Source organism: Sebastes umbrosus, chromosome 12 (assembly GCF_015220745.1).
Source record: "Sebastes umbrosus isolate fSebUmb1 chromosome 12, fSebUmb1.pri, whole genome shotgun sequence".
NCBI classification, from domain to species: Eukaryota; Metazoa; Chordata; class Actinopteri; order Perciformes; family Sebastidae; genus Sebastes; species Sebastes umbrosus.
In genome coordinates this window covers 27,490,919-27,504,112 of record NC_051280.1, presented here as the reverse complement: position 1 = coordinate 27,504,112, position 13,194 = coordinate 27,490,919, and the positions used below count along the sequence as shown (strand labels likewise).

Sequence of the window (13,194 nt, the reverse complement as noted above, 5' to 3'; positions counted from 1 at the left end):
AAAAAAGAAAAACAGAAGGAACAGAGGAGATAAAGAAAAAGCCAAGATTACAGGTAAGAAAAGCTGCTCTGTCTCCCTCAGAGCATTTGAACTTGATGGCACGAGCTAACTATTCATCACAAACATCCACTTTTTAGTCTCCGAGTCGTCCGTTCCTTCCTCCTGCTAACAGGAATTAATCAAGATAACAGGCTCTTTCATGTGCATCGCCATCATGTTTAAACATGCTGGTTTTACTTTTAGTGCCGGGCCCATTAAAGCAGCACATTATTAGAGTCCTTCTGCTGGCTTTGCAGTTTACATACACACGGTGCATTTCTCTTGCGATTCACCCGCTGCACCTATCTGATGAAAATGTGTGGCACATCTGTGAACTCGCATTACTGCATAAAAAGCACACATGCACACATAAATTCAAATATCCGCCTACCACTTTATTTCAAGCCAACACACACACACACAGAAAGAGAGAGGCCACAGAAGATAGTGGCCACCAGCTGCACTGACAAGAATGAGTGTGGTAGGAAAGATAGAAATTGAGCGAGGGAAAAGGTAAGATATCACTATTTGGCTCTCACACACAGAACAGACAGGCTCATTCAAACAGAGCTGTTATCTGCTCAGCTAAAGCTAAGGGAATCAGATAGAGCCGTAAATGTGAGCGAGAACAACATCGCACAAACACATTGGGTTGACAGAATAAAAGATAGCCAGCACTTCAACAAGACGGTATCTGGGCCAACGCGCAGCCAGATGAATTCTGTAAATCCGACAACATCACAGCGAGACAAAAAATGTTAGGTTCATTTTGCTTTGAGGATCAGGATTACAGTTCAGACATCAGAGTGGCATCGGCAAACCAAAGCTATCACCCGGGGTGTTTGATTGTTGTCTTTTTAAAGATTTTTTTTAAAAGCACACGGGGGGGGTTTCTCACTCCAACAAGTCCTCCAACCTGAACGACAAAAAAACAGTGCCTTACAAAATATACACAACCATCACAAAAGATGATTCAGTTTCCTGCTTCTTCTGATCGGTCACCTCAACCTGATCTCATGGTAAGAGGTATAAATAGCACGCCATTCTAAGGACATTCCGCGTGTCATGATAATGGCTTTTAGGCTTGTCATTTAACATCACATCGGTACCGTGAAACAGTTGCGGTTATCTTTAGCCAACAAAACCACTTAGGTAGGGTTAGGAAAAACATCATGGCTGGGCTTCAAATAAGTACGTAAAATATATACAATGTGTAACATACAGTAAGTACGGAAACATGTCACGAACAGCATTAAAAACATGTCGCAAATGTCATTAACGTTACTTAAAAATAACATAATAATAAAAAATCTAATAATAATAATAATAGCCTATCTGGTAGAGCTGGCACCACATGTACCAAGGCTTAGTCCTTACCGCAGCAGCCAAGGGTTCGAATCCGACCCGCGGCCCTTTGCTGCATATCACCTTCTCTCTCTCTCCCCCCCTTTTATAACTGTCACTGTCAACATCATTAAAGGCATAAAAGCCCCAAAAAAATAGAGAACGATCATTGTCATGGTTAAACATTGTAGGAAACGGGATGCAAACAGTGGCTTCCAGTGTTAAAGTCAACCCAACCTGCTCCCTAAAGGCTCGTCTACACAGTATCTGATGGAACAGATACACCTCTGTTCACATTTTACTCACGTTTTACCGTGACCCAAAGCGCATGTTTACATTTCAAGTCTATTTTCCTCCGTTTTACACGCACAACTTCAGCACCTGTGAGCTCTGACTGCTGCCAAAACACAGGTGACCTACTCTAACAACTGTGCCTGAACACATCCAGTGACAAAGGACTGAAGCGGCTGATCTGCTCACACAGAGATCTCACTACACCATCTGCGTAGACAGGCTGTAAGATGTGTTGCAGCTATACGACAACATGAAGCTATTTGTTTGGCCAAAAGAGGTCACAAGTCAGGAAAACAAACATCGATCTTTCAGAGACCAACGCTGTCGTTTCTCTGGTGAGGACACAGTCTTCATCACCTTGGTAGTTTTACACATGCTTTCTTATTATTATTTGGGGCAAATCACCTGTGATTCTTGTAAAGGTTAAATCACCTGTTATACAACCACTTTTTACAATATGACATGTAGAGTAGGGCTGTCAAAGTTAACGCGATAATAACGCGTTAACGCAAATTTGTTTTAACGCCACTAATTTCTTTAACGCAATAACACAATTCGATCTTTTGGAGGTTGCAGTTTGAAGTGAGAGACACTGGCATCATATAAAACTAGTAAACCTAAGGAATCCATTGGTACCAACTATGTCACACTAATTTGTCGCGAAAGAGGCTAAATAACGCGCCAAACTTACGCTAAATTTTAGCTTTAGTTCCCACGAGCCTCCCTTTTACAAACATGCCCACTTTATGATAATCACATGCAGTTTGGGGCAAGTCATAGTCAAGTCAACACACTGACACACTGACAGCTGTTGTTGTCTGTTGGGCTGCAGTTTGCCGTGTTATGATTTGAGCATATTTTTTCTGCTAAATGCAGTACCTGTGAGGGTTTCTGGACAATATTTGTCATTGTTTTGTGTTGTTAATTGATTTCCAGTAATAAAAATATACATACATTTGCATAAAGCAAGCATATTTGCCCACTCCCATGTTGATAAGAGCATTAAATACTTGACAAATCTCCCTTTAAGGTACATTCTGAATGATTAATTGCGATTTATTCCTGCTATCCATGATTCATTTGCTTATTTTCTACACGCTGATGACGGCTTACAGCTGAAGCGTGTTCGTTTAAGTTTGTTGCCCAGAATAAACCAAAAAAGACACTTTATCTGTGAGTGCCGGTGATTTGTTTCTTCTGTTCTTATCACTACCTGGCACCCGATACTGTTCAAGATTTGGAGACGCGCTCGCTGTTATTTTCTATTTTATTTTCCAGAAGACACTTCCAGTTATTGACTCTATTGTCTGTACAGAACAGGGACTCTGTCTCTCTGCAGAAACTGAACACCACTTCAAGTTCCCACTGACGAAACAAAGTGTCACCCTCGCAATAAGGACATCCATCTGTGAGATAAGTACGAAATACTGAACAGGATCAGGAGAGGGGGATGGTTTTTTGATATCCAAAGATGGAACACTATGGTGCAGAGATCAATAGACATGACAGAAAGAAAAATATCAGCAACCGTGTCATTTCCTCAGCTGACAAACGGGTATCAAACTAACAATCAGCATGGAATTGCTGCGGTAATAACAGTCAGTATATTTGTGTGGACAACTCTCTAGAAAATACAACAGCCAAGATGGATTTGATGGGATTAGTACGCAAATTCCCTCTTGGTCGAGATGAAACCGCAGTGAATCTAATAGTTTCTTCATTCTTCAACGAGCCGCCCTTTATGATAACGCTGTTTCCCAGCCTGCTGTGATCTCCGTGTTTACCTGATCGCCTTCTATTAATTGCTGTTTTATTGTCGGAGAGAAATGCTCTTCTGAAAAACACAACACAAATCAAATGTATTATTCGTTCATTAGTCCCTCTGTGGCTGCCGCTGTAATGGCTGTGAGATGGGGATTACATAACAGCACAAATAATGACACGTATTTACCACTGACATTGAAATGGGATTTGTTTTTCATAGTTAAATATGCTTAAATGTGTATCTACTAGCTTGCTAACGCCGCAGCCTTTCCTCTGCACACATTACAAGCAGTGAGAGTGACAGTAGCATTACGCTCACTGCTGGCCTTATGGCTCTAAAGGGCCTTGAATTGGCCCCATTACCATATGCCGCTCTCCAGGCTGCTCTTTACCCACTCCTGTTTTTTTTTCTTACTTTACTTCATTTACCTCCTGGTGAACAACTGCTTCCTCCCCCTCAACCTCCTCTCCCTCTTCAGCAATTTACTCAAGGTGCTACCCTAGATGCTGCCGAGTGTGTCTCCCACTGCGTAAAGTGTAATGTACAGGACGTAATGGCTAGTTTCACTGCACTTACCATAACTTACAGACTAATAGCTACTTTTTGAATAGGAAAAAAAAACAGGAACAAGTTATTTAAGGTTACTTAAAAGTAGTCTATAAGTAGGACTTCACGGTGAGAGACAAAATTAACTCCCACAGTGCTGTTATTTATAAAAAAGGAATGCATCACTCATCGTTCAACAGCCCTGACGTCCCAGAATTAATGTTTTTCATTATTATTATTATTATATTAGTGAATACTCTTACCCTTCATTATTTTTTTTCTCTTCCAGTCACCAAAACTGTCAATTTCCCTACATTTGTATATTTCTAAATTCTTTAAATCTCCAGTTCTTGAGAGAAATCACAATAACTAAATGGTGTTTTTCATCTTGAATCATCTGAAGCCTGTAAGAAATGATATTGCTATATCTCTGAGAGAAAAGAAAGAAAGAAAAAGAATCAAGACATGGTGGTTATAGTGTTGCTTTTGGAATATTTAATAATCTGATATTTAGGGGTTGAAGTTGAAATCAGGAAAAAAAATTATAATATATAATAGTAATATTAAAATGACACTATATATATAAAAGTACGTGGACAGACTTTTGGCTGTTTAAAAAAAAAGGAAATCTTGATGCTACATCATACGATGATATTCTAGACAACAGTGTGCTTCTAACAGTTTGTGTTTGGCTCTTTCCTGTTTCAACATGTCAATACTCCTGTACACAAGACAGGTCTATAAAGAAATGGTTTTCTGGGTTTGGTGTGGAAGAACCTGACTGCTCTGTGCAGAGCCCTGACCTCATCTCCTTGCACCACCTTTGGGATGAATTAGAACACCGAATGCGAGCCAGACCAGTGTCAGTCAGTGTCCGACCTCACTGATGCTCTTGTGGCTGAATGGGAGTGAATCTCTGCATCCTGGTTCCAACATCTGAGATGTTCACATCTGGGTGCCCAAATACTTTTATTTGTTGTACCACAAGGAGACATTATTGGACCCAAGCATGTTATCACATCAAACTAGTTCATGTGACATAAATATGATAAAACATAAGAAAGCATGTGTCACACAACAAGTATGCCAACGCCCACGTGGCCCTTCAGGGGTCTGCCCACTGGAAGGGACAGCATGTGCCAATGAATCAACACTAAATGCCATTTTATGCGGCGTGACTACCATGCCTACCATCTGGGACTGACACAGCACCAGAAGGCTGAGACGAAGACAACTCGAACATAAACCGGGATGCTGCTAATGAGACAGCAAATTAGGAAAGTTATTTACAAGTCAGGGACTGCGGTTTCTGTTGCTCTGTGCTGCTGTTGTACGGTCAAAACGGGGAAACGCACGCCTACGCCAGCACAACGGCTCCTGTCACGGGTCCTCTCTCGCTCACACACACACACACACACACAGGCATGACGGCAGAGTGAAGAGCTCCAGCCTCGCTCTCCCTCTCTCATACACACTTGTCACACACAGCACACAGGGAGCGCTCGCGAGGAGAGTGACAGAGGGGGGTGTGATGCCGGCAAAGTAGGCTAGACTTAGTCATTATCAGCTTTCCGCTCACACAGGAGAGCAGCTGGCAACACAAGTCATACATCATTTCCACCTGTGATGGACTGGGGGAAAAGAATAAGAGGGATGCAGCAGGGGAGGCTGGGAGTGGAGAGAGGATAGTGAAAAGGTGAGTGGCGGGGAGAGATTCCCAGCTCATAAAGAAGCGCAGGTTTGATATAATCACACATCAGATGAAAATAGAGAGTGACTGGGATCTGTCCTCTGCCTTTGTTCGCACAGGTAAAGTCATTAGAGCGGGTTGTGAGGAAACAGCATGGGCTCGCCGGTTCAATGCTTCATGTCTCGCTAATGCAGGTGCCCCCCGCTGAGCTGGCCATAATTGCGCCACGGAGAGAAGATCGAAAGCCCCCCCTGTGCTGTATTCGGGCACTACTTCACAGACAAGGAGACACTCTCTTCACGTCTCTTTCTAAGCTAGTTCATATCGGCCCGCTCTGATTCCCAATGACAAACTAAGGAACGATTATTTGAACAATTGGCCGGGGACTGCCAGTTTTTTTTGCAGGTGATTGGATGAATAGTGCCGTGCTGGCAGGGGGATTAGTTGGAAATGAAGTGAAGTGACAGGTGGTGAGTGTTAATTAGGGGAGGGTGTAGTTTAATACAGGTTTAAAAGTGCAAAAGAAAAAGCTTAAATTGACTGGTTGGAGAGGGGAGGGGGAGTGGGGATGATCTAAAAGAAGAAGGGGGCGACTGTAAAAGGACAGATAAATGTGAAATGAAAGATGCAACACGAGAGGGACGCACAGGGTGAAAAAAACCCAGCGGGGAACCACTTTTTGAAGACAAGTGTGGTCTCAGTAAAAGCACTCAGAGATGAGAGAGAAAGGAGGGGGGGGTAAGTGGGAATAAAAAAAAAAATAAGTGTGTGTCACTCCGCCGCGTCTTATCTGGCGTCTGAGTGTTTCTCGCAGTGGCAGTGGCGGTGGCGGCGGTGGTGATGGTGGAAGGCGTCGGGTTGGAGTCATTAAAAAAATGTCTAGCTGGCTAAAGCGCACGCACCGGTTTTGAAAATAGCCTGAATAAAATCTGCATCCGTTTAGGGGAAGGAGTCCATCACACAGGCACTCATACTCAAGAGGGCTTAAGGGAAAAAGGCCAGAGACGGAAGGGAGGATCAAGGAGGAGAGAGTGTGATTTAGGCATCATCACGAGTGTTAGAGACACGGAGAGGGCGGGGGGGGGTGATAGCCGAGGCAGGGACAGAGATGGAAACACGCGGACACTGCATTTGCTGTATAAGCGGAATTTGTTATTCTCCCCGAGCCACTACAGGGTTAAATTAGACTGCATGCGGTGGAAGTGGAAATGAAAATGAAAGTGACGCCTTCTATCTCGGCGCTAATGGGGTTAATAATGAAACTGTGTAGATATTTTCCTCCACAGGCTCCAGGGCAAGCGGTATAAAACACTGCATGTTGCTGTTTAACTTGCCTTGTGCAGAGAGAGGCAGGCCATTAGCCATTACTGAGCTCTGTTCTAATGTCATATAGAGTGGGAGGATGCCTGTGTGTGTGTGTGTGTGTGTGTGTGCGCACGCGTGTGTCCATTAGTCCATTAGTAGGTGAATGTACTTGCATGCTGGTGTGGGCAGGTGCCTAAGTGCAAACACTGCTTTAACAATGTGGAGTCCGCCGCCCCGCGTCAATCCTGAAGCGACGGCGGCTCCTTTCAGAGGCAGGATAAAGTGAAGCAGAAATATACTCGTAACTTATATAATGGAGCTTTCCGCGACAGCTGCATTGAAATATTCTTAGATATCGCATACTGTATATTCAATTTGAATGAATTCCAGAAGCAAGGTTGCGAAGAGAATGCGTGCCTTTCCGTGATATCAAGTGGCTAAAAAGCTTTACATCGACAGAACTCTTGAGCGCAATGACAAAATGATAAAATGACAAAGTGGCAGGGCGGCTGGCTGGCTGGTTGGCTGAGTGACTGACTGATGTGACGGAGAGAAGCGGGGAAGTAGAGTTTGCGGCCGGCTCGAACCAGTCGGACTCGCCGCTGACATTCGCTTCCACCTGCGAGGTATTGTGAGAGAGAGACGGAGAAATGAGCGGCGAGAGCTCAAGGGGAAGAAAAAAAAAAAAATGGACTGCGAGTGAGAAGGAGAAAAAAGAGAGAGAGAGAGAGAGAGAGAGAGATGTGACTGAAAGCAATGTTTCCAGCAGTGATTTTACTGTCTATTGAAGCAGAAAGCACTGAACTTTAGATGAAATATTAATACAGAGCGAGAGAAACAGAGGGATAGGGGGGAAATAAAAGGATAAAAAGCACGCGGGTATTAGCCACCTCCATTTTAATTAGTTCCTCCTTTCATTTCATTTCCTCCATCTCTTTATTTGGGCTCCGAAGATGTAAAACTCAATTAGAGAATAACAATTATTGGAAATTATTGCCTATTACCTAATTGTTTAAGTTATCACCGTAATCATTATTACTCTTTGCAACCACAGCCAAGCTTTGGAGCCAGATGGAATTAGTCAAACCGCTTTAGGAATCAAACACTCAATTTTCCCCCAGAATGTGGCGGCGCAGAGCGGAGCAGAGCGGAGCAGAGCGGAGTAGAGCGGGCGAATCCAGAGGTCGGGTTTAATTAACACAAGGTGTTGTCGCAGCCTGAAGGCAGGCTGCAGACTGGACATGAGACACGCTTTCCTCTCGAGACGAAGAGCATCAATTTATGAGATTTTTTAAAGCAGGAGAAGCTGGAGGAGACGAACCAAAGAGAATTCAACGAGAGCTAAATTGAATATTCCTGCAGGCTTGTTTGTCTAAAGTGATTAACACTGATTGAATACATTATGTGATGCCAGTGGGTTTGGGTAATGCAATCAGGGCTCGTATTTATCAAGCGTCTGCTTTCACACCTGTAGTGCGGTTCATTTGGTCCGGACCAAGGGAAGAGATATATACATTGACTACATTTACATGCACACTAATATTCCACTATTATTACAAATATGACTATATTCTGAATTTGATACGGGTCATGTTCTGCATTTGAGTTTTCCGCATTGACGACTATGCACACCAGTTCCAGCATGAATTATCCGTGTTGCCGTGTTCCATTTTCGTCAATGAGGCCCAATGAGTTTCCTCCTTGTTCTATTTCTATACAGATCAATTCTAAGATCACTTCCTGAACAGATTTCACGATCAGCAAATGTAGCTTTTGAAATCATGCTAAAATTACATATCTACTATCATAAAATCCTGTAGTTGGTTTGTTTGCTTTCACACCACAAACGATCTTCACCAGAGTCAGCTTGGAAGCGGACCGAGACCCGGCTTTTCAAGTGGTCTCGGTTCGGTTGTTTGGTCCGCACCAGGGTTCGACTGACAGCTTTCACACCAGCCCAGATGAAGAGTATTAACCGAGCGAATGGACCCGAGCTGGTTATAACTGAACTGTTAGGTGTGAAAGCAGCCTCAGAGTCACTCCCAGGAATGGTGCTGAAAGTTAACCTAGGGACTAAAAACACTCCTCCCTCATAGGAGACTTATTTATGAAGCTTACTACATTTTCCTCAGCGAGACGGACTACTCTGCTCTCTAAGGACTACCCTCTGAGCTGCACAATAGAATTTATGATGGCGTGTACTTTCCCTGACAGTTGCAGTTTGACATATTAAACAGTTGGGAAAATTCAAAATGCGGGATATAGCAAAATAAAAATGTATGTGTTGGCTTAGTAAGTTAGTAACTAGTAAACTAGCCCTGTGGTCTGCCACATAGAGACAGACAACCACAAATAACCTGCATGTCTTTGGACTGTGGGAGGAAACCAGAAGCCCACCAGACACAGAGAGGTCATGCAAACTCCAAACAGAAAGGCCCAAAACGGCCAGCGGGTTCAAACTCAGAATGTTCTTTCGGTGAAGCGACAGTACTAACCAATGCAAAAACATGATGCAACACTGAATAAATAGCTTAAATATCATAGTGACATTTACCAATAAGCCAATTCATGCTGTAAGTAAACACTGGCAAGACTCTTGTGTGGTTTAAACAATCAAAGAATACGTAAGCTGTGTCTTCTTTGTTTTACAATGCCTATATTAGAGCCACATCTCGCCTGTATTGTGCAATATTAAGCACTCAGCAATTATATTGCTCTACGCCTCCTGTTATGTGCCCTTGCAGGTGGTTCTTACAGATGATTCATTCCGGTAATGTCACAGTGTTGAGAAATGTATTTCTTAAATATAATGCTGCTTGCTTTTCCATAACTTCACACTGAGTGGCGGTGAAATGAATAAATCATTATCTGAGATGCTGCAGTGATCAAAGTTTGATTTTTTTTTTCTGTGCAGAAATTGTTGCTTGTCGTTGAGATATTTTTCCTGTCGCCACGAGGTTGCAACGTCCAAGGTTTTCTCTTGAATCCCGACCAAAATCAGTCAAAAGATGTATTAATATTTGCAACAATGGTTATCTGTGAATAATCTCTCTGTCATCCATCATTATCCGTCCTGAATGTCTCGGCCTAAAGGCCAACTCCTGGCAGCTCTTAACACGTTACGAGACCTCTAGAGCTCTGCTTAAGATCAGCAGAGATAGAAGTCTTTTCCTAAGTTTAGGAAATGCTTTTCATCTTAGTCCTAAAAGTAGGGCCAGAAATGCATCACTCAGAAGTTTTGGCTGTTTAAAAACGATGTCTTACTCTGAGACACCTAAATGACAGGTCTATCTGCTTTCTGTTCTGTGTTTTTCAAAAGGAAATACCCACTCAACCACTGCAAAAAGCAGTGACGTCAATTATCAAGATAAGCTAATTGAGGTTCAATAAGGTTATGAATAATGTGAACGCTAGCACTAGCTGAGTCAACATTAGCTGTGCTAAGTTTGGAAATAACTGTGGGGTTGTATGTACAGTATACTCCCGTGTTCTGCACGGAAAAATGCAGAAATGCAGAATCCAGCGGCTGTGGGTGGGAGCAGCAGAAAAAAGTATTTTAGCCACCTAAAAAAAAAAAAAACAGTATTAATTTAAGCTGAGGTGGTTCAGGCATCTGGTAAGGATGCCCCCTGGGTGCCTCCCTAGGGAGGTGTTCCAGGCACGACCAGCTGGGAGGAGGCCACGGGGAAGACCCAGGACTAGGTGGAGAGATTATATCTCCACACTGGCCTGGGAACGCCTCGGGATCCCCCAGTCAGAGCTGGTTAATGTGGCCCGGGAAAGGGAAATTTGGGGTCCCCTGCTGGAGCTGTTGTCCCCCAAACCCGACCCCGGATAAGCAGTTGAAGATGAATGATGAGTGAATATTAGTTTAAGTGTAGCTATATTTAGAGTATTTTCACAGCTTTACCTCGCCATCAGACAGCCCTTTCCTTTCCGACAGGGAACTGAAGCCGTTATATCGCTGTCTTCAAAGCCACCAGACTACATTCACAAAAACAGTAATTTTACCTCGCAGAACATGGGAGTTGCTGGTCTACCGCAGCATCGATGGGTTGGTTTGTTTGTGTTATTGTGTGACTTTCGGATCCAAACTAACATGCCGTCCACAGCAGAACATTGCTTAGCTTCCATGCCGGTACTCCGGTCTGCTTTTCCAAACTGGGAGCATTCCAACTGCCATCTAAGTTACTGTATTTGACGTTAATACACTGACTAGAAGGATGGTTATATATTGTATGTGCAGCAGCGCATCATGCAGAAACCTACGTCAGGTCACGTGGGAAAAAGTTTTTCGAAGGGCTTGGGAAAATAGCATTTTGACTCTAAAATATAAATGCTTTGATCAAAGTTTGAATATTTTGATTTGAATACACAGGGAAGACCACTGGGAAGCTATACAGTATAAATATATAAAAACCTAAAAGATATATATATAAATAATGGAGCCACACATTAAATACGGGGCCAGATCCACATGTGTCAGAGAAGAAAGAGAAGAGAAGAGAAGATCAGTTCTACAGAGAATAAAATGTACGACTGTAGAAGCATGATTGATATAACATTAATCTGATCTTTGTAAAATAGCAGCTGCAATGCATTGTGGTTACAGTGATAAGTCTTCAGATAAGTCAAATAGAACTGGAAGATAATTGTCTGTTGCGCTACCCAGGAGAGTTAAGTCACACTGGTGTTTTCATTGCAATTATCATCATTTCATACATCTTAAACTAACATCAGATAAAGTGGCAGATGTTGATAACACTATGAATATAAATGCACAGATTGCGAGCTGAATAAATATGTCATTTGCATTGATATACTGTAGATAAATAGATTTGAAGGAGTTTATGTGTAACAGATTACTTTTTGGATTCTAGCCTTCCCCCCTCTCTGTGCCGTTTAGCGTGTTTTATGCAAAGCAGCGTGCTCTGCATTCATGCACTGTAGCAAAATGAGCCTGGTGAGGATTGAACCCATAATTGCAAGTGCAGCAGTTACAACGTGCTAAACCACACGGGAGCCGTCGTACAGCTCTGGAAAAAACAATGGCAGTGCAGGTGCACAGCTTTTTCGACAATGTTAGCGGGGAGAAAAACACTACTTACAGGGATAAAAATTGAGACAGATTTTTATTTGAAGCCGGAGTGTAGATGTTTCCTCTTTCCCCCTTTCAAGTCTGTGCAACAATGAATAGTTTGGAGCCGTGATAACAGTTTGTTTACTCCTCCGAGCGACTACGTGAGGTTATATTCAGGACAGGCCTTCTGTCTTCATCGAATCTAAACACTTGCTTTTCTCGCCAGCATCCGTCCCTCCTCTCGCAGCGCTCATTCCGGGGAGAAAAGCAGTTCGTTTACATCGAACAACGAGCCACTCGTGCTCATTTGTAACCTATTTAGAAACAGCTGGAAGCCACAGAATCCCACAAGGCCCAGCGGGGTCCATCTGTCTCTCCGCATCCCCGAAGTTTACTTTATACTAGTTTGGCTCACAGGATGATCATCTGTTTACCTAATATGTTGAGGTATATTTATGATTTATAAGAATGCCATAGACTTTCGGAGCAGCACTCAGTTTGGCCTTGCCAGCCTTTATGTATAAGGGATGAGAGTGCAGGGCTGAGGCGATTCATTTTGCACCCCTGCGGCAGAGTAGTTTACCCACTGCCGTTTTTTCTGACAGAGACCGCATAGTGGATGGAACCACTGAGCATATCTCAGGGGAGATGACGTGCTGGCCCATTTCCAGCCTTGTTTTTTGATGGAGCCCAGGGAGAATAGGGTCAAGAGTGCGGAGAGGGCAGGAGGGGCTGCCAAAGACCTCAGGGAGCATGTTCAGTTGGCTGCTCAGGGATCCTCACAGGGTTAGGTGGGGATTGTACATGTTCAGCCGAGTGGACATCAGTGTAGTTCCTCAGCGGCGGAGGATAAGGGATTTTGAGAGACTCTCAAAGAGTGTTCTTTTTTCTGTCCCGATCCATTTTGACGGGCTCGCGTTTCAAACAGGATTTGCACTTGTGTACACCGACACGAGAGGCATGCTGAAGTGAAAGAAAATTCCACAAAAAACACCCAAACACACACTCAGTGATGTGAGACAGCCAGCGATGGCCCGCCACACCCCGTTGAGGATGTGCCGCTCACAGTCCAGCGACTCCATTCATCAAGCTAGACAAGAGAGAAAAGAGAGCGCGCGCGAGGAGAGGAGA

At 43.5% G+C, this 13,194-nt stretch overlaps 1 protein-coding gene across 2 annotated transcripts in view; it reads right to left on the bottom strand.

Moving 5' to 3' along the window:
• Positions 1-13,194, bottom strand: part of LOC119497896 — a 152,409-nt gene that overhangs the window by 33,560 nt on the left and 105,655 nt on the right. The gene's annotated exons all lie outside the window — the stretch shown is intronic.